A 27088-nucleotide genomic window follows, 5' to 3' on the forward strand; every position below is an offset into this window, starting at 1 on the left:
TACGAAGTATTGAGTATTTTAATATAAAAAAAAAGAAAAAAGAAAGCGGTTGGTACTTGTGTTTCACAGTCAGAAGGTCCCGGGTTCAATTCCCACCTGGACTTTCTGTGTGGAGTTTGCGTAGGTTTCCTCCAGTTTCCTCCCCCACTTTAAACATGTACAATAGGTGAATCCTCCAGCCAGGTGTTTCTGACCACCAGCCTGGCTCCACATCTGGAGATGGGTCCTCAGGCGCAGCACTGGTCGCCCAGTGGTGTCGAGGGATGGGTCAAATGCAGGGGAAGAATTTTGTTGTCCAGTTGTTGTTGCACCGACACCACTTTTTCTAAAACCAATATAAGTACGACTACTTTGATTTAAGTACTTGGCAGTACCGAATACCGATACGAGTACAAGACATTTTCTTCAAAAGACTTTTTGAAGTGAATAGATGATTTATAGATTGACTTTCACAGCAGATTGGTTAGTCATTAGTTAATTTACTCATTTACATTTCCTTAAGTAAAGTGGACGACACTTTTAAAAGAAGTTATATCAGAATTGAACAGATTTATTTATTTTTTATTCAATATATATATTTATTTTTCTTGCACTGTCCATCGTCAACAGAACAGCTCATGTCCAAAAGCTCCTCAATGCTTGTGCTTTATTCATTTATGTATTTTTATTTAACAATAGTATTGGTATCAATATAAACATGCTGTATCTCTTCATTTTGGATTTTCTGAAGACTTTTTAGTCGCTGGGTTAGTTTTTCAGATGAATAAGCCCCTGGGCATAAAATGGTGTCAGAATCGCCACAACTGTTAGCCACGAGTTAGCGGCTAGTTAGCAACATTAGCCTGTATCTTGTAAACACTGCAGACGCTGCAGCACTAGCAACATTTAGCTCTGGTTAAATCCAGCTCAGACTCTGGTTTAGAGAGTCTCGTCTGTAATAAAGTCATCTCTATGTGGAATATTGGATTTACACCAAACTATTCTCCAGTTTGTTGCTATTTTCTCTCCTCAGTGGAGCTGCTCCTGTAGGAGCGCCGGACATTGACATTGACAAAAATTCATATTTTACTGACCTTTGATAATACCACCTTCACTTCAGATGAAACATTTATAATAAACTTAATTATAATATTAGCAAAATATTATATCCACATCCACAAAAATGAAATGGTGTGAAAAAATACCCTAATTGTTCCACTTTAAAGTATCTGATTTAAAAATGTATTTGGCCTCCCTTGAGAAAATGAATGTAAATAATAAAAAACTAATTAAATCCATCACTCTTCTTGAAAAATACAATCTTATTGTAAATTAGCTGACCCCTGTGTTTTTTTGTTGTTGTTTTGTCTTATAGATTGTTTATTTCAACATGAACATGCTACATCTATGTGTAAGATGATTTTGATTGAAAATGAGCATATTGTAGTAAATTGTATAAATTTGCACTGATGTTAAATAAAAAATAAATACAATTTTAAAAAAAGCGCCGGACACACATCAAGTGGTATCGGTTTCTGGTATTGGGACCTCATGAATGAGTACGAGTATGAGTAAAAGCATGTGGTATCGGCCCGATACTAGGATCGGTATCGGTGCATCCCTGGTTGTTAATAATGACAAGTAAAGCACCTTTATATCCTCCTGCACTGCAAAGAATTCAACAGCGATTTCCAAACGGACAAATATAATCCAAGAAAATGCAGATGTCAAAATGATGTGTTAAATAAACTGTTCGTAAACATAATTGTTAAATTATTACAAATATTCACCAAATCCTGTCGTTTCGTTCTCCACAGTTGCTAAGCGTCTGTTCATTCACAGCAGATCTTATGCAAATGATCCATGCGGCTGAAGTTTCATTCTTGTACAATGTTAACAAAAGTGCCTAATGTTACCATAAGTTCATAGAGTTCCTATAATAAAACTTTCCGATGCTGCTGTGGCTCTAACGCTGCCTGACCTGCTTTATACTTTCATATATTTAGGACAAAGCTCATGTTCTGATGTAATGAAACGTCACGCAGCAAAACTGTCTATTATTTCACATTGGTGCGGAGATTGGCTGATTTCAGAAACCTTCAGGAGGCAGCAGTGACTTTGTTCTTCGCTGCTCATGGGCTGATGAGGACCATCCCGAGGTTACTCTGCTAAAGGAGGGGGGGTATTATGCAAAATCGACTTTTTCAAGCTTTACATCATGTTATTATGTCATTCCCTCATTAAAAACATGCCTGAAGTGTTGCCTTGGCACATTCACGTATTTTTGAGTAATCTGTAAAAACTCTGATGGCGGCCATTTTAGGGATAGGTTTGCCTGAGTCCTCCTAGGAACGCCCCCACCTCCTGGAGACGCCTCCGAGCTTTCGTCACCAGCCGAGTAACCAACCACTGCTCCTCAGCAGAACCCCCTCCCCACTGATGCCACAGACAGCGTGTGGAGGGGGCGTGTCGGAAAGGCTCAGAGGTTCTTAAAGAGACAGAGGCCTATTTCAAGACATTCACTACAGCCATTTTGAGAGCAATTTTATACAAGGCAGTTATTCTAATTTACTGCATTTACAGACCAACAGAAGGTTTGGTCATCATTGTAGTGTGATATAGACTGGTGCTATGTGATTGAAAAAAGCATAATACCCCCTATTTAAAGCAACACTAAGTAACTTGTTTCCCTTAATAAATTCTTTCCCGTAGTCCCTCTGGGGTAATACAAGTGTTAATGGGATGATTGGGAGGGTCTTTCATCTCCCCCTGGTGTCTCTAGTTAGAAAACCACACTTGCAACTTGACTGCCACCGAACTGGAGCACCAATACACACTAATGGAATCACGAAGAAGAGGCTAACAGGCTAACAGGCAAAGCAAACTGCGGCTAGCACCAAGTTTGAGTGAAAAAAAATGATCTCCATTGTGTAATTGGATGAACAATATCCCTCTGTCCCTTTGTCTTTTCTGTCAGCGTAGTATTTACTCTCACGGGCAATTCATGTGTGAAACAAATCTCAACATGCTACGACACCTGCAGTGGCGCTTATAGCCTCTAGGGGCACGAGTAACTTAATACTGCTTTAATGGGATGCTCGGATGCTCCTTGTCACGGCTGATGACTTCTCCATGCAGCCCAGGATCTCTGCGAGGTGTATCTGGCGAGATGACTCCCCCATACTCTTAATATTTGTTTTGTTATCAGCTTATTTCTCCGCACAAACTCTTTTTAAATCCACATCCGACTGGGAAACGTCTCGGCTCTGCAGCTGCGCCTCCTCCCGCTCCTCGACCAGTTAAACATATGCAGATCAAACCCACCGCCATCGCCGACGAGATCAAATCAGGGCCGCAACCTTTACCCTCTTCCCCTCTTCCCCCCGAAATGAAAAAGATGAGATAAAACACAATGAAAATGTATTATTTATGCACGGGCGGGGGGGCGAGGGGAGCGCGGCAGCCCGAGCTTAGCGCTGGTAAATTGTGGATGAGATGAACACGTACAGTGGGCTTAAGGTGATATAGGCGCGGATGCACAGGACCAAAAACAATATGATCTTTATGAATAATACAGCAGCCTACAGGGGGGAACGCGCAGAAAAATGAAATTCAAAGGGAAAGCGAGAGGGGCGGGGCTGAGATTGTATCATGTCCACGGTCGAAATCCAATCTAGAAACATATTTCTGTCTCAGTATGGAAAAACGTATCTCCATCATGTCGTGAATCTACTTAAATAAAGGAGCTGGTTTGTGGGAATTGTTGATCTTTTGTCCAATAAGAACATCTTTATTTCTTTAACCCCTTAACTCCCACCTGAACTGAGCACGTTTTCTCCAGTTTGGCTTTACCCCGGTCCAAACGCTTCTGGAAAAGAGCTGTGAAAATAGCAACAAAACTGAGACGAAAACAATGATGGAAATGTGACAAAAAAGTGACGAAAAATTGATGAAAAGTGGCAAAAATGTCACAAAAATGTCACAAGAAATTGACAAAAATGTGACAAAAAAATAAAAAAAATTGACGAAAAATGACAAAAATGTGACAAAAAATGTGATAAAAAATGACAAAAATGTAACAAAAATATGACAAAAAATGACAAAAAAATGCCAAAAATGTAACAAAAATGTGACAAAAAATGACGAAAAAATGACAAAAATGTGATAAAAAAATGTACGAAAAAATGACAAAAATGTGACAAAAAATGTGACAAAAAAATGAGAAAAATGTGACAAAAAATGACAAAATAATTATAAAAAAGTTACAAAAATGAGTTGAATACCCAACAAAAAATGATGGAAAAAAAATCTGATGTGAGGAAAAAGATCCTCTCGGTTCAGGCGGGAGTTAAGAGGTTAATGCCTTATAGACGCATAGCTTTTTAACATGCTGCAGTGCTGTTCTTTCATCTTGCGCCTCTTTGAGTCATTTTTCGTTCTTCCTCAGTGGCTGTTCTTTAGCAGGGCTGATTTTTTTTTTTTGCAATAATGATTTGGCTGCGACTGATCACCGTAGGGCCTTTGTTTCCGATCACGGTTGGACTCTACAACGCTCCAGGATCAGTTGTTGTGTAGGTTTCCTGGTGAGAGGGTCCGTCAGCAAAGAAAACCTACCAGAAACCTTTCACTGGGTCACTGAAAGGTCAAATAAGCACACATCAGAAGGTCGTTTTTATCCATGTAGAAATGTCCATAATGCACCTTTAAAGCAGAACTAAGTAACTCATGCCCCTAGAGGCCATAAGCGGCACTGCAGGTGTCGTAGTATGCGTTTTTTTAACTCATTAATTGTCCGTCAAAGTAAATACTTTTTGTTCCCATTTTTTTTGTGGTTTTCTGGTCAGAGACACCAGGGGGAGATGAACGGGTCAACCCTGGCAGCAAGTCAAATCGTATGCTAAATACTAAATACTATATTATAATGCCGCTTGCCTGGCCTGACTCCACTCCTCCTTCCACATCGGTCCAGTCACGCACCAAGAGACGGAAGCCGTCACCTGTCACCACCACGTCCGTGTTAAATCATTTACAAAATATTAAATCCCTAAAACCGGAGCGAGAAACAGCGTTGGAAGTGTTCCTCGTAAATAAGGAGGTTTTTGGAAAGGCTTCCTGACGCTTGTTACTGCGACATATCTAGCGTTGCTCTGATTGGTTGATGCCGTCTGTCAATCATGCCCACCAGGAAGTCGTTGAGATCATTCTTGCTCCCAGACTATGGGCCAGATCTTGTGGCTGTAGAGCAGACGACTGCGCAGACGGGTGACGCTCCTTGCAATCTTCAGTGTCATACCTGGCGCAAAAAGGGCATTGCGATGTTGTGGTGCCGCCCCCTCTCCATGCTTTCCCCAGACCTGAGGAAGGCAGTGGTTTGCGAGGGGGGGGTGGTGGTTCTCTTGTAAACGCGTAACATGCATGATGCAGCGCGCAATGTTTAGTAAAGATTAAAGAAATAAAACTGTCCCTCCGCTGCTACAGATCCAAGATGAGCGGGCGGGACAGAGAGGCAGCAGCCTCGCATTCGAATGTGCAAAGTTACGAAATGCAAAGGATTTAATTGTTTAGAAACTGTCATATCGGCTGCGGAGGAGTTGCAGAGTTATGCAGCAGTTGCAAGATAACTGTTGTGTATTGGAACATTTGCGCTACAGCTGCAGGATTCTTGGAGCGGCTGAATTGGAAAAAAAAAAAAGTTGCTATGCTTCCTGTGAAATGCGCTTCTTTCTTTTGGACTGAGCTGTGGCTACACAAGGAGCATCATCAGGAGGTAAAGACTGACACACGATGGAAATGTCTCCTTAAAACTCAGATTAGACCTGGTGTTGTGGCACTTGAGGCATGTGTGGTTTATTTATGGAAAACTGTTGTTGTTTTGGTGTTAGGTGCGCATTGATCTATCAAAGTAAACCCGTGCGTAATCGACGCTCAAACAGACTTTTCAAGGCAATTTCCCTTTTGTTTTCAATTTGACGTCGATTCTAAGGAAGAAGACGAGGCAGCGCGACGTAAAGAGGAACACAATGTGAAGGCGGCCACAGAAGAGCGGCTCCAAGCGCTGCTTGTAATGAAACACGCCTCCGTCGGCCTCTTTTTCTTAAATAACGCCCTCTCCCTAGCGGCGCAGCCTTTAGCGCAAAACCTGCGCCACATTCAAGATCGCGCGTGTACTATGTTGCGTTTAGAGTTGCGCACGGACTGCGCCAGTCACAAGATCTGGCCCCAAATGTCTTTGAAATATCTATGAAAAAGCATGTAGTTTGGCAAGACAGGCAATATTGCTGCAAATGCAAACAATCTCGGCATATTTTATTACGTAAGATTTGTAAATATTAAATCAAACAGGAATCAGGGGAAATTAGGAAGAGTTTTTGCACTTTTGACGAACGTCTGCAGTAAAAACAGTTGAGTAATACCATTGTTGTGGGTTATATTTTCTTGACTTTAGGCCTTAATTTTGGCTTAATTCATTTTAAAGCCCCGCGGAACCCTGACTACATTCACACGCGGGTGAAGTGTTTCCAAAATATAACACGTCATTCCTTTTCCCAAGCTGTTCTTGAATCCTTAATATGTTTGAAATCACATTCGCAGCTAAAGCATTTGCTCTTTTTCTTTAACCCAAAGCATCACCTCATTCATAAACAGCTTATTACTAAACCCAGCCCCACTCTTGGCCACGAGCTTCCTCCTCCTTATCAGCCAAAGCGAGTTCCCAGGACGGCCCTCCGGTGCAGCCTCTAAAACGCTCTCCCTCCCCCTCGACGCTGCCGAAATGGGATTTGAGTTTTTTATTTGAGGGGTAGGGGGTTCATGGAGCGGCCAACCCGTCTCCGAGTCTAGAGAAAGTTTGAAAAAAGGAAATAAAGTTTGTCTGCTGTTCCAATCGTTTGGGGAAAAAAAGAAGTTGGACAACCCACTCACAGCCTGGAGACACACAATATGATAAGGAGGCGGGCTCCGATCTGATAAATGCAAAACCGCGGAGGGAGGAGAGGGCAGCCCGCGCCAAAACTGATGCAACCGAGAGAATAAGTGAGTGTAGAGCTCCCGGTATTTATTCTTCTGCATTATTCCAGTTGTGTTGGATCGCTGACACCCACACAATGTTGGGGAAAAGTTTGCTGAGCGGCTCTCGGGGGATTTGTTAGCAGAAAAGATCAACGAGAGGCAGCGCAGAGTGTCGAGAAATGAGAACGGAAACGAGAGCTCGCGTTTTGAAAATAGGCCAAATTATGTGCATAAAGAAGAAGAATGCTGGTTCAAGAACGGACAGAACTTAAAACAGGGATCTCCAGCCAGCAGCTTTTCAGACCTTTCTAGGAAGCGACACTTTCTACATTTTCTTGCATTTTGTTTTTGTTCTGAACTCGCTGAACATGATCTGCAAACTCTCATCAATATAGTGAAGTCTAAGGACAAAACTCGAGTCATTGAGTCGTTGAATAAGGGTGTATTCAGACCAGAAAAGTCCTTTGCTCCGCTTGTTTGTTCCGGATCAGAAGCAAACTTATTTTTTTCGTATTCAGACTGTACTTTTTGCAAGAGAACTATATTTTGTAAACACATACACGCGTGTGACTATCGAGGCTCCCATTGGACAGCAAGAACCACAACAAATGAAATAAAAATGAAAATTTGACGCTTACCATGATATGAACGTGAGAGGCTAAACCACCTACCATTAAAGCAGTACTAAGTAACTCTTCCCCCTAGAGGCCATAAGCGCAACTGCAGGTGTCGTAGCAAGTTACGATTTTTTAACTTATTAATTGTCTTGGAGAGTAAATACTACACTGACAGGAAAGGCGAAGGGACAGAGGGTTACTGTGCATCCAATTATACAATGGAAATATTTTTTTTCACTCAAACTTGGCTGTAAATACTGTTTAAAGTGACGTTAGCCCGCAGTTAGCATTGCCCGTTAGCTTCTTCTTCGTGATTCCATTAGTGTGTATTGCTTTCTCCGGTCCGGTGGCAGTCAAGTTGCAAACATGGTTTTCTGTCCAGAGACACCAGGGGGAGATGAAAGACCCTCCAATCATCCCATAAAAACTTGTATTACCCCCACAGGGACTACGAAAAGGATTTATTTAGGTAAACACGTTACTTAGTACTGCTTTAACCTCAGCTTCACCAGAGCAGCTGGAGGAGGAAGAGGAGTTTTGTGTGGATGAAGGGTCGTCTGCTGAGCTGTTTGTTTCCGCTATGTCCATGAGACAAACTGTTGGTCTTGATCCTCCTCTTCTTTAATGCGTCTCGTACTTTCATTTAAGTTTGGCGAAGTTTTTTCCACTTTGACACCGCGCTGCGATGACCGCGGATGTTCATTTTCTCACTTAACACGAAGGCATTTTTGTGTGTCTTTTCTCACAGTTGGGTTAGTGCATCTGCCCAAATATCCAGGAGGCTCCAGGTCTGTCCACGACTCATTGTTTGTAGCATCCATCCAGTATTAGCGTTAGCAGCCGCGAAGGGATAACTTTTCCCACGGTGCCTTAGCTACGGTGGCTTGTTAAGCCCAAAAAGGCGCATGTATCCCGCAGTTGTTTCGGATCAACAGTGGTTTATATTCACACCTGGAGCAAACTGGACCAGAGTCCGTTTGGAAGTCGGACCAACTGAACAAGTGGGTCTCGGTTCTTTGATCCGCAACAGGATTCGGTTCCTGCATAAAAAATCTGGCGCAGCGTTCAAAACGAACCCTGATCCGTTTAAAGTGGACCAAACAGTGCAGGTCTGAATACACCCAGATTATATCCTTCTACTACGCTCTTCCCAGAAGATGGTGAGGCTGTTGTGGAGCGGAGGGAGCTGCGCAGGAAGGAGGAGATGGAGGAGCTGACCAGTGCAGGACACCACGCTCTGAAACAGGGACAAACCCAGGAGGTGCCGCCCTGTTTCAGAGAAGACTGAAGGCAGACCGAACCTCCGAACACACACTGCTCAGGCCGGCCCACAGCGGCTCAGGACGAACACCTGAAGAAGGTGTCATGGCCGACCAAGATTTTCATTGGTCGACTAAACGCACAAACCAAGATGCTCTCAATTAACACAACACCAGAGGCCTGTGGCAGGTCTCTCTTTTACCTTGGGTTAACCTCTTAACCCCCACCCGAAAGGAGCACATTCTCTCCAGTTCGGCTTTAACCAAATCTAAAGGCCTAAAAAACAAAGCATCAAAATAGTGTCAATAATGAGGACGAAAACAAAGTGGGAAAAAAATGAATGAAAACATGATTCAAAAAAGAAACAAAAAAGCAAAAAACACGTGTCAGAAAAGCAAAAAAATATGACAATAAATGATAACAAAAGGCGATGAAAAAGCAATTAAAAAAGTGACAAAAGAGCGACAAAAAACGTGCAGCAAAAGCAACAATGAAGTGTCAAAAATATGAGATCAGCGGCTCTGTGTCTCTGTGAGATGTTTCCTTCTATAGGCCAGACTTCTACAGTTGTTTAAACCTCAAATACTCTGGTGGTCTAATGGTTCTACAGTGGAATAGCCGATACATGAGTCTGTCCTCTGTCTGCGGATCTACAGGAGAAACGAAACCGAAAGTAGCTATAACGTCAGGCGCAGCAGCTTCATTCTGGCTTTTTCCGAGATAAACAAGACACGTAACATGAAAATATTCATCACTACATCGTGCAGCGCAAAAGGCCTGAGAGGACGTCACACGGAACCACGAGGGCGGAGCGTTTCACAATAAAGCACATGGCTCGTGTCTACATTACGGCGAAACAGAAACCAGTGTCACACGGAACACAGGGACAATGGTGGAAGAAGAAACTACTGCTTTATTTGGATTATATGGATGTATGGACAGCACATGAGTGAGGCAGGGAGCTGGAGTCTGGGATTTAAAGAGACTATACAAAGTTTAAAAGTATTGCTGGGTTGCAGGTGACATCACAGCTTTTTAAAGTCCAATACTATTGTATGGAGGAAAAATTATTCCGTTTTTGAGGAAATTTTCTGTCTTGTACAGAGAGATCATGGACCCAATGACTGATATTAATGATCATTTTTGTAATTCATACATTTTCTTTTGAGCTATAACTTGTGAAAGTGTTATGCTGTAAATAGGAAAAACTGGCTCCTGCCCCCCGCTGGGCCCGATGACATCATCACATTCTAGAACCTGCAACCCAGCAATTAAAACTAAGTATTTTCCTCCCCCTACATGTTCATCCATGTCCTAATGTGTAGAATAAGCTCAGTCCTGTTCACCACAACTGCCTCTAAAATCCTGCACTGTCACTCAGAAAGGTGTTAATTCGGGTTTCTTTCTCAGCTTGTGCCGTCCTGCACAAGCTTAAAGCGGGGGTGTTATGCTTTTTTCAATCACATAGCACCAGTCTATATCACACTACAATGATGACGAAACCTCCTGTTGGTCTGTAAATGCAGTAAATTAGAATAACTGCCTTGTATAAAATCGCTCTCTCAAAATGGCTGTAGTGAATGTCTTGAAATAGGCCTCTGTCTCTTTAAGAACCTCTGACCCTTTCAGACACGCCCCCTCCACACGCTGTCTGTGGCATCAGTGGGGAGGGGGTTCTGCTGAGGAGCAGTGGTTGGTTACTCGGCTGGTGACGAAAGCTCGGAGGCGTCTCCAGGAGGTGGGGGCGTTCCTAGGAGGACTCAGGCAAACCTATCCCTAAAATGGCCGCCATCAGAGTTTTTACAGATTACTCAAAAATACGTGAATGTGCCAAGGCAACACTTCAGGCATGTTTTTAATGAGGGAATGACATAATAACATGATGTAAAGCTTGAAAAAGTCCATTTTGCATAATACACTCCTTTAATATAGAAGCTGCAGTTACACGTATGCCCTGAGGTGGCAGTAGTGAGTATAAAGTGGCTAACTTGCATCTCGCCCCTTCAAGGTGAGATGAATGTGACTTTTTACACATAAATGCACTGTTTACTTTGGTTCTATGTATAAATAGTAGTTACTCACAAAGTTTTATGTTTTATGAGAGCAGTTTAGGATATAATTCACATAATGCGGTCAGAATAGTTGTAGTTTTGTCAGTGTGATGCCACACCCCCTTTTAGTCGACTAATCCTTGGTCAGAGCAGGTAATTGACAGGCTTATACACACGATCATGGGCTGTCCTGTTCAACATCAACATGAAGTAATAAACCAGGTAAAACACTGATAACACTCCCTCTGTTTTGCTGCTGAGGAGTTGAACGTGAGCTGATACAAAGCCTGAAACTCCTGAGCTGGAATCAGGTCACAGCACGACACCGAACAACACTTCCAAATAAATGTTTTGACTCTTCCACTCAAAGTTTTGTCCTGCGTCAGTAAAACTCCACTTCCCGTCCTCGTCCTCCCTCTCGGAGCCTGTCATTGTGAATCCTGCTGAGACACGGGTCGACACGGCAGCAGAAGTCTCCCCGCACACCGTCACTCCGCCGCTGGGGCTTCCTCCGCTCAGGGATTCAGTCCAGATGTGTTTGGGAGCGATCAAAGCGCCGAGCAGAGGAGGATCTGCACGGCTCCGGGGAAACAGGAAGACAGAAACGCTGTCTCACACAACGCCGCGCCTTTCAACCCATAGTTCTTTCAGAAGTAGAAACAAGTCACTTTGAGGGCAGGGTTTGAAAAGGTAAAGGCCACATGCATCAATGAAAGGAACGAGATGAAGCATGTTTCAGCTGCAAGAAGCTACAGATTAGGTTTCACTTTTAACTGGGGTATTTAAAGGCACACTGCGTAACATTTTGGACTATACTGTTGCCATCGGTGCAAACATATCCTAATGACCAGCTCGACACAGAAAATGTTACATTTGCAGTGGGTAATCAAAGAATGGATTTGGATGAGGACCTAACCTGTTTAAATCTCAAATTCTGCTGACTTTAGTCACATCTCCATGGAGACGAGCTGGAGACGTACCCACTCCCGGTAAAGTTACAGTCATGTCTTATGAGAGCTGAGCCGCTCACAGCAAAGGCAAAAGTTTGTTTGTACATTCATGAGATATTTTTCAATGATGAAAATATCTGTCATAAAATAAATGCTTGTATTTCAATTTGATTTATTTATTTGAATATTTCTTGAAACATTCTATGCAGTGTGGCTTTAAAAGCTAAACTAGATCCAACATTCCTGCAGAAAAGTCTTTGTAGATAATAAACCCATAAACCTGACCCGATCCATGATTTAAATGTGGTCTCGAATAGGGTTGGGCGATGTTCCCTTAATTGGCCGTTGACGATGTTTACAGTGAACCATCGTGATGGACGATGATATCGTCCATTTCCGTAGCCTATATATATGCTGCATATTACTATGTATGTTAGGAAAATGTGAGATTGCAGATAAATGGATCGAAACTAAACATGATCTGGACAGAGTCACGGAACACAAATTTTGCAAAAGAAATGTGTTAAAACTCGTGCGTAAAGTCTGAGAGGAAAATGACTTGTTCAGAGCGTCAACTCCTCAATACCAAGGCTCTTCTCACACTAATACAGATGTAAATCGGAGCTTATTATTTGCATTTGCTCAGTTTTAACGCAATGTTTAAGAAACAGTGGGTGAACGGGACAATATTTAGAAGTTTGCGTCGTAGCTTATGTTTTTGAAGCCGCTCCACGCGCTGCCCAGTCTGTGTGCTCGTAACCTCGTACCTCCTGCACCGCCTCTTTCTCTCCTCTCTCTTTCCTCTCTCTCTTTTCTCTTTCTCTCCTCTCTTTCCTCTCTCTTTCCTCTTTCTCTCCTCTCTTTCCTCTCTCTTTCCTCTCTCTTTCCTCTTTCTCTCCTCTCTCTTTCCTCTTTCTCTCCTCTCTTTCTCTCCTCTCTTTCCTCTCTCTTTCCTCTCTCTCTCCTCTCTCTTTCCTCTTTCTCTCCTCTCTCTTTCCTCTCTCTTTCCTCTCTCTCTCCTCTCTCTTTCCTCTCTCTCTTCTCTCTCTCTCCTCTCTCAGTCCTTTGTGAGAATAATCCAAACCCATGCGCGCTCAGCTAGCTCCGATGTGAGAGCCATCTCGTCATTTTAAAACGGTTTAAGTTTCCGTACGAAGCAAAGCAAAACCACGTGCTGGCACATCATGGCTTCTGGCAGGTACTGAAACTAGCGTGCATATTAGTTATATCTGTGATTTAATTTACAGTGCAATCCCTGCAAAGTTTATAGGTTTACAAGGCCTATAGAAGACCAGCGCATGTTTCTGACAGGAGTGGGCGAGGGGACGATGGTGGCTCTCCATCGTGATGTTGCCCATCCATCACGATGGACGATGATATCGTCCATCGGCACAACCCTAGTCTCGAAACACTTGCAACACATTTGTTTTTCTCATATTCATGTCTGGAATCTACCCAAGTGCTGTCATGCACAAGCTTTATGTAGAAGCTTCAGTTACGCATAAGACCTGAGGTGGCAGTAGTGAGCATACAATGACTAGCATCTAGCCCCTTTAAGGCAGGTAGAAACATAGATTATTCACGCAGTTGTCAATGTGGAGATTTTTAGCTAGTTTCCTCCCATAACATCTTCATGTCAGAGCATAAAAAAGATGTTACTCTGTACGATGCTTATGTTATGTTTTGTTGATAGCTACTACGTCGCTTTGCAAAGCCAGCTTTCCCTCATGCATTCATTCACAAATGTTGACATATTTTACATCCGCGTGTCCTGCGAAGGGTCCCGGGCTGTGCTTCTTTAGTAAATGAGTATTTTCAGGAACGCTTTTGATCTGAAGTGATGGATTTGGGGAACAGGCCAAAACAGTTGCTGGAACACTCTCATGAAACCCCATTATATCAGATCAAATATTTCCCGGATCCTTGACCCTGAAAAACTGAAACGGAGCCTCAAATGAAGCACTGGCACTGGATGACGCTATAATCCAAATATGGTCATTTCCTTTCTGGGAGACACACAGACCAGAGAAATGGTCAGGGCTGCTTTTCTCAAAATTAGGTTTTTGTTCCACTCGTGCAAAGAACTCACCACTTAGTCTTTCCCACAGACTCCAAACTTCCAGTCTCAGACTTGACAAGATGTTTAAGTTTTTTCAGAGGGATTTTGTCATATCTGATCCCTAACCTGATTTATTGAGCTTTGAACACAACATATTGTTTCACTTATGATCATTTATTCAAAAACTAAACAAAATAATTAAATGTATTTAAACCACATTTAGATTTTGTGGCTAAAAATATTGGTGATTTTGACCACTTTTAGCAACAACACGTCTTATTTTCTATATAAAAACATAACTTATTGTCAGTAATCTACAGCTGAAGTTTGAAATTGATTTCTCTAAATGTTTTTTCCCCATTCACCTGCAGCGTCTCGCCTTCAATTAAGAAAAAGTTCTACAACAATCTCAATGCAAGTAAATAAAGATGTCTATTATGTTGATTGCGATGAGATCTTTTTTCTCCTAACTGAATGTAAGTGTGAAAAACGTGTCCCACTGAGAGATGTCTTAAAATGCTTTTTTCAGTAAAGCCCATAGGAAATTACTTTGTTTGTCCTGAAACATCTGCGTTTCTAGCCAAAGAGATCCATCTGTTTCATTTACAGGACTTTATAATTGCTATTTGAATGTTTGACGATTACTCTTTGTTTTGCCTATACCTTAAGAAACCATTCAGCTGCTCACAAGTCTGTCCCTGCACTTTGAAAAACCCTCTTCTACGCGACCAATTCATCCAAAAACCTGAATGACCTTCCCCACCGTCCTCCTGCCTTTTTTTAATCCAGCCGCTCTGGCTCTCCCGCCCCGGTATTGAGCTGCTGGGGCAGATTTACGCCTCTCTGACAGAAGCCTCACCTCACAGCGACAGGAGACTGACAAGGCATCAATCCGTTGGCATGCCGGAGCTCCCGCACACCGCCGCGGAGACACCGGGCCATCAATATTCAGAGGGACCCGGCGGGACACCAGAGGCGAGAGGGAGAGGCGTGTCATTGAGCGCTGGACCCCCGCGGGGAGAACGGTAAGAGGCATTAGGGCTTCGGAGCTGCCGGCGCCTGACACCGAAATGAGGAGGAGGCGAGAAATGTTGGGGTGAGTGAAGAGAAGCTTGTGCGTCGTGGGGTAATGATGCTTGTTTTCCTGTTACAGAAGAAAGCTACACCGCCTGACCAAGAAAAAAGGGTCTTTACCTGAATGTAGCTGTTCACACTTCACAGTGAGTCAGCAGCATCCAGTCATTTTAGACTCACTACTGCCACGTCAGGTCTAGCGCGAAACTGCAGGTTGTGATGTTCTCTGGGTCCATTGCTCATTGTATATGAGATTATTTGGGAACCATAACCCAAGCAAGCGCCAACGTAGGGGGATAAAAGTGTGTCTCTATAAAACCAAAAAATCAGGTTAGAAATATAGGAGTGATCATGGCTAAGGTCAGAGGAATAGTGTCAAAACCAGACTTAAGTCAAGTCAGCACACACTACACGACTTTTATGCCCGATTTCGCTCTAATTCTCAGTCGTGCCGAGTCTAATCGAGTCGCGTCTAGTCGAAGGCGGTCACACTGAGTCGGGTCGTGTAGTGTGGGCGGTAGAAAGACGCGACTAGACTCCAGTCGTAGGAAATCAAACATGTTTGATTTTTAAGCCCGATTTTGGACGCACGGGAGAAACGTGGGTGATGTTACCGTCCCAAATGTGAATGACAGAGAGATATAAAGACAGAAAAACATCGCCGCGCCTTCTTTTTTTCACTTCTCTGTTAAACCAGCGGCACAAACAACTCATTTCATGGCCACAGCCCCACACACGAAACAGCACAACTTTATATCACCAAAGGTTCACGACAACCACCTTTTCCAGCTACATTTCAACCACGAACAGAGTTTAGCGGCACTTACTGAGTTTGGAGACGAACTGTTTAGCTTCACCTCGCTGCTAACGGCGGCTAGCCTCTCCGCTTTCTCCGCTCGCCTCTCCCCGCTTTCTCCGCTGTCTCCTCCGTCTCGAAGCTGACCCCCGTTTTTCTTATTAAATCCACTGAAGTACGTCCCGCTTCTTTCTGTCGCTAACTTTTATCTCCATGTGACAGAACTATAGCCCAGTTGAGGCTTCGTAGTAGCAGTAAGCTAGCGCTGTGGTGTTGTGACATTGTTGACACCGTTGACCAATCGGGACCCGCACACGTTTTCCCACGCTCACAAACACAGACCTGTCTTTGCGGATTTGGGGTCAGTTTTTGAAGCCATAGAGACGACAGACGCGCTGTGTTATAAAACATCAGCTGTTCAGAATCGTGTGTCGCTCTTACGATTCTCAGTCGTTATGTTGAACCCCCACTGAATCCAGTCGTGTAGTGTGGACCCCCCATTCTATATAAAATCGTTTGCGACAAGAAAAGTCGTGTAGTGTGTGCTGACCTTTAGAGAGACTTATCCATGTGTTTGTCTGCAGCAGGTTAGACGACTGTAACGTCTGCAGAACATCCAGCACCAGGATGTACGACCATATTAGTCCAGTGTTCCGGTCTCTGCACTGGCTTCCTGTCACTCAGAGAATAGAATTTAAAACTGCTCTGACATGTTAGAGCCGTATGAACCATCTCAGGGAGGGGTTCCCAGAGTCAGGACTAAACACGCTGAGGCTGAATCTGGAACAGTCTTCATGAGGACGTGAGACAGGCCTCAACTCTGACAATGTTCAAATCCAGGCTGAAAACAGTTCTTTTTACCGTGAATATGACACTGAAAGTATCTGCGCTTTTTACTGTAATTCATACATTTTCATGTTGATGTTTTATTGATTTGATCTGCTTTCTTGTAATTTTGTGAAACTGAAGCACTTTGAATTGCCTTGTGTGAATTGTGCTCTTCAAATAAACTTGCCTAGGCCTAGTGGATGAGTTGTGTAAATACATCAAAGCATTGATCTTCATTTCGATGGATCAAGCAGTTGCTACTGGCGGCACTGGCGGGACGGTAGCGCAGTGGTTAGCACGCTCGCTAGCACTCTCACTTCACAGCAAGAAGGTCAAGGGTTTGATTCCCACCCCACTAAAAACATGTACAATAGGCCAGGATGAATGATGCCTTTGTGTGAATGACAGTGGTCATTGTTGCCTGAAGTAAAGCTGCCTCGGGAGAAACACTGCTGTGGGAAGTACGGTCCACGGAGCTCCATCCTCTTCTTCTTACTGCAGACTTTGTCTTACTGTCCCACTGCCCCTCGGGAGGGCCTGTCTAGATCGAACGGAGGAACCTGGGTGAACGGAGGAACCCTGTATTTTGGAATCTGAGGACTGGACGGTCTGCAGTCTTGGCCCGTCTGCTGAGGGATCCTTCGGCCCTGGGTCTCTATAGCCTGTCCGTCCATGGGAGTGGATCTCTCCTTCTGTGGTTCTCCCCAAGGTTTCTCTTTTCTCCTGCCGGGTTTTTGAGTTTTTCCTTGCCGTGCTGGAGAGTCTAAGGACGGGGGACGCCCGCGCCGCTCGTCGCCACCTCCTATTGGACATTATATTTGCCTGGATTCATCTGAACCTTTAATTGTCATATTTATTGCTCTGTTTTATTGCCTTAATGTTTGGTACAGCTGTGAGGCGACTTCTGTTGTAATACAACGCTATACAAAACCATTAAACTTGAAACTTGAAACTTGGTGTGTGCAGTCGCGACAGCGCTTCTGACAGTCTCCCCCAGGGGAAACTGAAGCTACAAACGTAGTTTTCCACCACCGAGTGTGGAGTGGATGCACAATTGTCTCATGTAAAACGCTTTGTGACCATGTCTGTGAAAGGCGATATAGAAATAAAGATCTTCTATATAAATAAAGATCTCCTTCTGTGGGCCGTAATGCAATATGGACCTGTTCACTCATCTGGTCTGAAAAGTACGTCGGCCCACTGGGTGATGGCCAGTCCAGCCCTGATAAAGGCGTGTCACAGTAAAAATAGTCTCAACTCATAAAGCGCTTTTCTACCTTCATCAGGCCCAAAGCGCTTTACAGCAAAGAACCAGGCACTCACTCACTCTCTGGCGCTGCAGGCGAGGAGGATGAAGTGTCTTCCCCAAAACACAGGACACTGGATTGTTGAACATTGCAGAAGCTTTTTGAAACGACAGTGAATGTGCTGGAAGCTAAAGGCAGGGGGTCAAGCAGTTTATGAGAGCGGTCTCCCCGGCAGAATAATAACTGCAATTCCACTTTTCTGCATCTGCATCCTTACGGTGTCCTGACCAAGAGAATCTAAATATAGTCTCAAAGGAGCTGGTGAGGACAAATGTAACAGAGAAAATGTGTTTCTCTGTTAGAGGGGATCATCTATGGAACGAGGCGACCAACTCAACGGCTTGAAAACAAATACATTAATAATAAATCCCAACATTCAAATTCAACTTCACAGAAACCTCAGTAGTATTTGTTTATGCTGATAAAATGATGAGATGAATAGCTGTGACTGTCGTCTGTTGGCGGCGCAGACTGTTTTCTGTGAAGTATAATTCAGCGCTGGGTCTGTCAGGGCTTTGTTTGTTCCTCCTCTGAACAGATGCTCTCTCCGTCTCCACATCTGCACAGAACGCCGCGCTGCAAAGACTTCATTAAATTCACACTAAGCTCCTCTCACCTGACTGCCTTTACTTTCAATGCACTTGTTTTGCCATTTGTACAAACAAATCCTGTTTCTTCTTCTGCTTCTAAAGCCTTGTTTGCATTTATTGGATTTTGTTGCGTAGAAGATGGAAACCTCCCTGTCCACACGCAGCAGAGCATCTCACTAAACACTTTGGATTATTCACAACAAACTGCAGATGTTTGTCCCTAAAAATGAAGATTTCTCAAACCGGCCAAAGGGAGATTTAGGAAAACACCAGTGATGCTTCTGAGTGAGACATAAATAACCAGAGTTTTAGGTCGAGCGTCACTGCCTGCGACTAAATCTGCTCTGACGTCACACGCTCTACCTGTGTGGATCAGAAACAGCGAATAACACAAAACTGTGCTGGTTTCAACGATTGTTCAGCAGCTTTTTGCTTCTTTTTTTTTTTTCAGTTCTGCTCCACGTCGAGGAGCGCAGATGAAGGAGCATTTTAGGCCTGCAACTATCGATTATTTTAGTAATTGATGAATCTATCGATTATTTACATCGATTATTCGGAAAATAAAAAACAGTTTTAAACAAAGGATTTCTCTGCTAGAAATATCATTTATTTATTCTTAATTTCTTATCAGTTTATCCCAAAAGCAGCAACATTTCACTCTCATAAAGAGACGCTTGTCCTTATGTCCATGAGGAGCGAGAGCAGCTTCAGAGTGTCTTTTAAATGAGTACTTTTATTCTAATTCAAGTGAAGTAGGTCCTGACTGGAGACAGCATCTTGAAATGTTTTGCTGAAGCTCAGGTGATTGATTTCTTTCGGGCAGAGCAAAGGTGTAGACTGTAGAATTACTATTCAACAAACTAATTCAACAGTTCAGTGACAGAAGGGACAAAGAGTTGGGGAAACAGTTAGTTTTCTGAGAAGGAACGAGGCCGAGACACATTTACCCTCTTCAGCACCTGCTCCTGTTTAAGTCTCTGTTTGACTCCAATGACTGTCGAGCAGATTTTGACAATATTTTGCAGTTTATTTTGTATCTTTCACAGACAAACAACCAGGACACGTTCTTCAAAGACGCCGACAGCGGTTTTGGGTCAGACCGGGACGCGCTGCAGCTGCTGGAGAACTTTGAGATGGAAATCGTCCTTCTGCGAGTCACGGTCCTCGCCGCTGTCAGAGTTATTACATGCAAGAACAGTCTCCTGTCAGCGATCACCGGTCAGTCTGCTGCAGAACGTTACTATTTATCTGAGGGAAAACGGCAAAGTGCATTTTGTTTGTCATGGTCGCCTGTCTCTAAACCTTTAGGCAGGTCTGTGGACTTGGGACCTCTGTACATACAGACATATCCTCCTCGGTCCACACTCACAGAAATGCCAACAATTTCAGACTTTCAAAAATGCTACATATTTAAACACATTTAACCTCTTACCACCCGCCTAAACCGAATGCCTTCTGTCCTCATTTCATTTGAAAGCTAAGACCCACAAAACTGATCTTTTTCCTTGTGTTGCTGTGTTGTGTTACCTTTTTATGTTTTATTTTTTTTTTTTTTTTTCAAATTTCACTTTTTGTTGAATTTTTGTTGAATTTTTGTCATATTTTTGTTGAATTTTTGTTGATTTTTTGTCACATTTTTGTCACATTTTTGTTGATTTTTTGTCATTTTTTGTTGAATTTTTGTCACTCTTTGGTTGAATTTTTGTTAATTCTTTTTAGAATTTTTGTCACATTTTTGTTGAATTTTTGTCACATTTTTGTAGATTTTTTGTCACATTTTTGTTGAAATTTTGTCACATTTTTGTTTATTTTTTGTCATTTTTTGTTGATTTTTTGTCATTTTTTGTTGAATTTTTGTCACATTTTTGTTGAATTTTTGTCCCATTTTTGTTAATTTTTGTCACATTTTTGTTGAGTTTTTGTCACATTTTTGTTGAATTTTTGTCACATTTTTGTTGAATTTTTTGTCATTTTTTGTTGAGTTTTGTCACATTTTTGTTGAATTTTTGTCCCATTTTTGTTAATTTTTGTCACATTTTTGTTGAGTTTTTGTCACATTTTTGTTGAATTTTTGTCACATTTTTGTTCAGTTTTTGTCGCTTTTTGGTTGAGTTTTTCTCACAATGTTTGTTACATCTTTTTAGAATTTTTGTCCCATTTTTGTTTTTTTTCCCCAAGAAGCTGTTTGATTTGGGAAACTGGAGAAAATGGGATCCGTTCAGGTGGGACCTAAGAGCTTAATGCACTAAACTGTAGCTTCAGGAGACAATCCTAAACAAGTGGTTCATTCTTTTTGACAAAACTAAAGCATTCGCTGATGCTCTAGCGTGGGTCAGTTAGCATCTCCCACTCCCTCCAGTCCTTCTCTTTCCTCTGAGCAGCAGCTTTTATAGAAACCGGCAGCGTCTGAGTCACTCTCTCCGTTCACAGGTCAGAAAGCTGTTGTCTTTCTGTAGCTCCTCCGTCCCGGGAGTCGAGCTCAAACGCAGAGTGGAGGAGGCTTCAAAATCCCGACGTGTTTGTCTCGATAACTCGAAAAGCGCCAAACCGGGACTCCAACTTTACAGCTTTCAATGAGTAATGCATTTATATAACGGGCTGTTTGGAGACGGAGGACAGGCCGATCTCAGTCTGTCACGTTGGTTGGCGATCAGAGAGCCTGTTACGTTTGGTAAAAGTCACATGACTGAGGATGGTCGACAGTATGAAGTACAATCACAGTGGACTGGGCGTCGCTGATGGACATCACCGAAAGATTCCACTTTCACCCCGACCTCCACAGCAAATACATGGCTATTTCTGAGGCCTGAAAATACTGATCAGTTCTATTTCTCAGTTCTGTCAGCGCCGGCCAGATCAAGCTCCACATCAGAATGCTCCACACAAAATAAATAAAGTCACTATTTTACACAATCTAACCTCGATATTTCCCTCTGTAGGAGTTTGTCATCACAAAACAATCACACGACCCTTCTACCCTCGCACGCAGGAGGAAAATAAAACTAGTGACAGGAGTTTACAGCTCACCTGCTCCTAAACAGTCGCTTATTATTTTATCAGGAGTTTTATTTCACAAACCCTTCTCTAACTGTGACCAAAACCAAAGTTTCGGCTGTGAAAAGTGTTCCTTGTGACCCTTTGTGTGTGATATTGTGATGATAAGGGACTTATAAGTAATATTTTTAACTTAGGACCATTATTTGAGCAGCTTCAAAGCACCTACATCCATCAAACTTGTGAGTTTTTGGAGAGTTTCTGCTTGGATTTGTTTGCAGGATGTCAGAATACCCTCCCAGAGCTGCTGTTTGGATGAAAACTGCCTCCCACCCTTATAGATGTTTTGCTTGAGGCTCCAAAGGTTCTCAATAGGGTTGAGGTCAGGGGAGGATGGGGTCAGGAGTTGGGATGTCATGGTTACCGGTGTAGCGTTAAACCCTGGTAAAAATGTTGACAATAATAATTACCGTCTTGTTTTTGCAAAAATATTTTACCGCGGTGGATTACCGCGCCCGTGGTTTAGGCAAAGTGAGCCTCATGAGCCGCCGTCTCATCAGCTGAAGCTGCCGCGCAGGCGCACTCTGTAGCTACAACCAAAACAAAACTTTCTCGAAGCTGGAATCATGTCCGACACGACAGCGCGCAGGATCTATCAGCCTCAGAGACCAAGCCTGAAGTCTGGGCATGTTTTGGGTATTTTAAGAAAGCTGAAGGACAGTTGATAGAGACAGTTTTCCTGTTAGCGGAATGTGCAGGAAAAAGTGTCTGCTAAAGGCATGGATCTATTAGGCTAAAGGCAGCAATACTTTGAACCTCTGACTCTCCTGCGTGACCGTCTCCACAGCTCTATAGCAGTAAGTTAACGTTAGCCTTTTAGCTGAAATGCTGATGTGGGATTTTAGGTTGAGGGAGAACGTAACGAGTCGCCCCATAGTGCGGCTGCAGCGCCACCGCCAGCATAAGCCGTGTTGTGATATAGACGGTTTATCTTGTTCAAAAATATTCTTAGTTTCTGGCGCAATAAATAGTACATGTAATACCCTCGAAACGATCAACAACACATCGTTATAGTTCCTTTACTTTGATGTGAAAAGTTGCACTTTATTTTGAAACTGCTTTGTCTGTATTTTTTTTAAATGTTATAAGCACTGTTAAACTTTTTTGAAACTATTTCAGTTTGTGTAGGACTATCAATGCTTTCTGAACATATTAACACACATTAAATAAAATACAGGGGTAATACCGAAAACCGTCATCATTTTGGTCACAATAACCGTGAGGTAAAATTTTCATACCGTGACAGCACTAGTCAGGAGTTTTATTTCACAAACTCATTGCTCCTGGTTCATGTAAATGTGACAGGTTGAGTGTTGTAGTGGAGTAGTTCTCCAACTCTGGGGGATGCTGGACTTTAAAACTCAGCTCCTCAGTGCTCTCGCCCTCGCACTTCCTGCTTCGGCATCGCCTCGGCTCCGGAGGATCGTGTCGAGCGCATGCCGACAGCAGCTGCGGATTAGGTGTGTGTGGCCCCCAGTGTTGTCCTGAGCATTTGCCCTGTTTTCTTTGAGGCCGTTCCCAGTACCACGGCTGCCTTGCATCAACTCATTAACATGCCACATGCGTGATTTTGTTGTTCATGCAATGTGCGAAGCTAAACTGACTTCTGTAATTGAACACATGGTCAACACTTCGGAAAAAACCTTGTTACTTAAAGAGAATAAAAACCAAAAGAAAATATACTCCTGTGAATAAACTATATACTTACTTGTGTCCATAATTTGTTGCTGTAAACATAAGGTTGAGCTCGGACCACTCCATACAGGTGTGGAGCTGAGTGAACAGGCGGAAGATGTGAAACCTTACCCTCATCTAGAGAAGGATTTGCGATAATTGATCCTTATTTTATTAGCAACGAGGCTTCTCTAACCTGCAGCTCGCTGAACTATTCATCAGTCCAAAAGGTCAGCAGAGGAAGCTTTACGCAGTACTGCAACATAAACTAAACCAGGGGGAGTTCAAACCTCACGACTGCAAGTTTTGTACATCATATCCAAAATGTCTTAAAGTAATCGTCTGCAAAGTGAGGAGAGGTGGATTGTAAAGTAAACAATCAATTTCCTCCATTCTTTAACCTCTTAACTCCCATCTGAACCGAGCACATTTTCTCCAGCTTTACCCCAATCCAAACGCTTCTGGAAAAAAGGTGTGAAAATAGCGAAAACAAGGATGAAAATGTGGAAAAAAGTGACAAAAAATTTACACAAAATGTACAAAAAAATGACAAAAATGGACAAAAATTGGACAAAAAAGTGAGAAAAATTAGACGAAAAATTGAGGTAAAAATGGGCGAAAAAGTGACAAAAAATGGACAAAAAATTGACAAAAATGGACAAAAAATTGACAAAAAAGTGGAAAAAAAATGACAAAAAATTGAGAAAAAACGGACGAAAAAGTGACAAAAAATGGACAAAAAAATGACAAAAATTGACAAGAATTTGACAAAAAAATGCGAATAATTTGACAAAAAGTGAAAAAAAAATGGACAAAAAAAATTGAAAAAGTGATTAAAAAAAAAGATGATGTGAGGAAAAAGATCAATTTAGTTTTGTAGATCTTAGCTTTCAAATGAGGCGTTACACTGGCCTACAGGATTTGGGTAAAGCTGAACTGGAGAAAATGCTCTCAGTTCAGGCGGGAGTTAAGAGGTTAACCAGAAAGATGTTCTTAGTTTGGAAAAATGAGGGAACAGAATTGTCAAAAATAAACGATCAAGCTCCTCCCCCTCCTCCTGATTGGACCTGACAAGCTGGTTCACAGGAAAAGCTCATCTCATTGGTCGACGTGGGAGGATACAGGACTTTCATTTGTCGCTGAGATCCGGGCGGGAGGGACTTAACAAAAATGTTATGGGACGTGTGGAAGAGTCTGTCACATTGAACTTTATAATAGAGTTTTGTGCTTCGCCCGTTGGCAGAAGATGGCGCTGTTGTTCAGTCATCTCTGAGGGTTTTTTAATCTTTTTAAACAATGGTTCATTAAGAAGAAAAGTTCCAGAATTTCCAAAGTCGATTGAAACGTTTCCGCACTCCCCCCGGACGTCCTTCATGCCTCACGCGGCGAGAACACTGACCTAAAGATTGTATAATAGTTGTTATGGCAGAGCTAACAAGCCCCGCGTTTGACAAGCTTGCACAAATCTGCAGCTGCTGATGGTGCAGAGCGTTTCCCGCTCCAATTGGGGTTAGGGTCAGCCAACGGAAAGACGTTATTGTACAAGAGGTTATTCTTGTGCGGATAACATGCTGTTTCTGCTGAGGGCGACTTATAATAACTTTGATCAGGCTTTTTGGACCTACTTTAGCAGCGCCCACTGGTAAGAGATTAAATATAGGAACAGGCCTTGGCTTTAGTAAAGGCAGTTTGCTGTTTATGACTTTAGCTCCGTCATATGTTATGTCGGTACAAAACAGTCAAATAATAGGGAAATCAGGAAACCCTTCTATAACTGTGACCAAAGCCAAAGTTTCGGCTGTGAAAAGTGGTCCTTCTTTGGCGACATAATGTTGTGCTGTTTGGTGTCGTGAGGAACGCTGTGGTCAGTGATTTATTGTGTGTGAAATTGTGGTGATAAGGGACTTATAAGTAGTATTTTTAACTTAGGACAATTATTTGAGCAGCTTCAAAATATTTAAATCCATTAAACTTGTGAGTTTTTGGAGAGTTTCTGCTTGGATTTCTTTGCAGGATGTCAGAATAGCCTCTCAGAGCTGCTGTTTGGATGAAAATTGCCTCATAGATGTTTTGCTTGAGACTCCAAAGGTTCTCAATAGGGTTGAGATCAGGGGAGGAGGGGGTCCACATCATGAGTTTCTCTCCTTTTATGCCCATAGCAGCCAGTGATGCAGAGGGATTCTTTACAGCAGGACATGGTGCGTTGTCATGATGAAGAGGATCTTGTTCGGGAAAACACAGCTCTTCTTTTTGTAGCATAGAAGAAAGTGGTCAGTCAGAAACTCCACATCAGAGGTCATTTTCACACCTTCAGCAAAATCAAGCAAACTTTGCGAAATCAGTGCAAAGTGCACATTTTTTCCAAAACTCTGCAACTCTCCCGAAACTATTCCTTTAGTGCCTCGTTTCCCTGCACCTGGATCTTTATTTGGTGAAAAGTGAGGACCCAAAACACCCAAAAACGACATGAGCACAGACAAAGACAGAGACAGAATATTCCGATCGCCTCTTTCCCCGTGATGCGGTGGTGTTTGTGTGAGGGGCTGGTGCTTTCCTTTAGGGGTCACAGTTCTGTTGAAGAGGAGACTAAGCTCAATGTCGATGTGTGAAATAAACATTCGTCCTTGGGTCCGTTCTCCCCAGAGCCTTTCACAGAGCTCTGTTTCATCAGGGATGTGTTGGTGACGCACAGGACGCCCATTGATCTGTTTTTTAGATGATACAGTGATACTGTTTAAAATCGTACCTACCGTAAATTCTGTAATACTGGCCTGTATTCCATTAGCGGCCGGGTCTCTAACAGTGGCCGGGTCTCCGACAGATGCCGGGTTCGCGGCTGGCGGAGGCAAATTAAAGCCGGTCTCTAAAACAGGCCGGGGCTTTTATTAGAAACTATAGCAGTAGAAATATTTCCCATGTTAGGAATTTGTCTCATACTGGTGTAAATGAAAACTCACATGCAGGAAGTAAACAAATGACCCGGGCCGATGGGGGACGCTGCGGAGGAGCTGATCCGAGCGTAACTTTGACACAGATTTAGCCACTTTTCAAACCTCCTGTGACTATATTTGGAAACAGAACAAACAACGAATGTTTATGACCCTCCAGGGTTTTAATAAAGTCTCCATCGCGTCTTCAAAGCACGTCCAGCTGCTCCGTGTGCAGGTCAGTCCCACGCCTCAAAATAACTCCTCCGATCAGCGCGAGCGTCTCGTCTTCTCTCGGGTCAGTCTCATGATCGATCACAAACACAAACGCTCCGTCTAAACTCGCCTTTTACAAAAGATAACAATAATAATCCGGTCCGCGGTAAAAACGAAACAGAAACCTGCAGTGACATTGATATCAAAGCTCTGCTAACAGCAACGAAACACTTCCTGTTGTCCCGACAAAATAAAAGGCGTCAATGTTCCAGCCGCTGGGAGAGGGTTTGAAATGTTCATTAATAAATTAACCTAATATTTTAGGTGCAAATGGACACAAATCTCGTTTTTCTTCGTTTTCCTGGTCGTCCGTTTTGCTCAAATAGAAATAAAGGCCTGTCTCTAATTGTGGCCTGGTTCCAATAAAGGCCTGGTCCCAGATGCCCTTGAGTAAATAAAGGCCCCGGCCTATATTAGAGCATTTATGGTATTTTAAGTATTTTCAGTCTCTTCGGTTAAAGGTAAAGCTAAATCCAAAGAGAATGTTTGATTTTGATGTTGTTTAAGCAGAAAAAATAATAAATAGTCCATAACTTTACTTATTAGGAGACACATTGTGTGATTGCCTCCCTCAGACGAGTATATTTTGGTCTGGGGGGTACAGCGAGTATAGCTTGGCCTGGGACAGTTCCTCTCTT

The 27088-nt window shown here is 42.8% G+C and overlaps 2 long non-coding RNA genes across 2 annotated transcripts in view; both read left to right on the plus strand.

Annotated features, from left to right (window-relative positions):
• The window catches only part of LOC306973998, an 818053-nt gene that overhangs the window by 689141 nt on the left and 101824 nt on the right, over positions 1-27088 (plus strand). The gene's annotated exons all lie outside the window — the stretch shown is intronic.
• LOC306974002 overlaps positions 16498-27088 on the plus strand; it is a 54731-nt gene continuing 44140 nt past the window's right edge. The window contains exon 1 of the long non-coding RNA XR_013793597.1: positions 16498-16537. This is a non-coding gene — a long non-coding RNA (uncharacterized lncRNA). The remainder of the gene's footprint in view (positions 16538-27088) is intronic.

Source organism: Gobius niger (genome assembly GCF_951799975.1).
Source record: "Gobius niger genome assembly, chromosome: 14".
Taxonomy (NCBI): Eukaryota; Metazoa; Chordata; class Actinopteri; order Gobiiformes; family Gobiidae; genus Gobius; species Gobius niger.